Below are 856 nucleotides of genomic sequence, written 5' to 3'. Positions count from 1 at the left end.
CCTCCCTCCCCTTTTCCCTCTTCCTCCCTTTCTCCCTCCTCCTCTGTCCCCTCTCCCTCCCTCTCTCCCTCCTGGTTCTGCAGGCAGAGAGCCCAGCAATCACTGCCCCAAGTCATCACATAGAGCACTGGGCCTTTACAGAAACCAAAATTTGAGGCAGAGGCAAGTAGATTTCTGAGTTCGAGGCCAACCTGGTCTACAGAGTGAGTTCCAGGACAGCCAGAGGCTACACAGAGAAACCCTGTCTCAGAAAAGAAAAAAAAAAAAAAAAAAAAAAAAAAAAAAAAAAACCACAGAAACCAAAGTTTTACTGGATGGAGAGGGCTGAAACATTTTGCATAAAAGTCTTACAAGGTGGAGGATAGGAGATAAAAATAAAAATATTTTAATTTCTTGTCTTAAACACACATTTTTATAGTATTTGATAGAAAAAGAACCATGTTTGATATTTCTTACATCTCAGTCCGAGATGATGTGTGGCCTGACATTCAACCGCTTTCTAGATGAATGGCCATCCTCCCAACCGTAATCCTTCCTGTTTTCCCTTTCGGTAGGGCTCTCCTTGCCTCCCAACTTCTAACACCGAGCCCCACTAGGCTCCTATCTTTTGCCTGGCCTCTGGAGTCCTTAAGCCCTTCCTCACCTCAACCCCAGCTGGTCAGTGGTCCACACCTCAACTTCCTAACCCAGTACCCAGGCTCCTGGTGTTCTAGACTCCAGCTCACCCACCCCAACCCCATCGTCTGTCTTCACTGAAGATGGGGCCTCTAGGACAGCCCCATCCATGACCCACAGAATTACAGTCCCCAACGGCTCTCCCCCTCCCCCAGCGCGCATGCGCCGCGTGTCCCTCCCC

The sequence above is a fragment of the Mastomys coucha genome, unplaced genomic scaffold (genome assembly GCF_008632895.1).
Source record: "Mastomys coucha isolate ucsf_1 unplaced genomic scaffold, UCSF_Mcou_1 pScaffold5, whole genome shotgun sequence".
Lineage (NCBI taxonomy): Eukaryota > Metazoa > Chordata > Mammalia > Rodentia > Muridae > Mastomys > Mastomys coucha.
The sequence above is the reverse complement of the archived record's forward strand: the minus strand, read 5'-3'. Positions refer to the sequence as shown.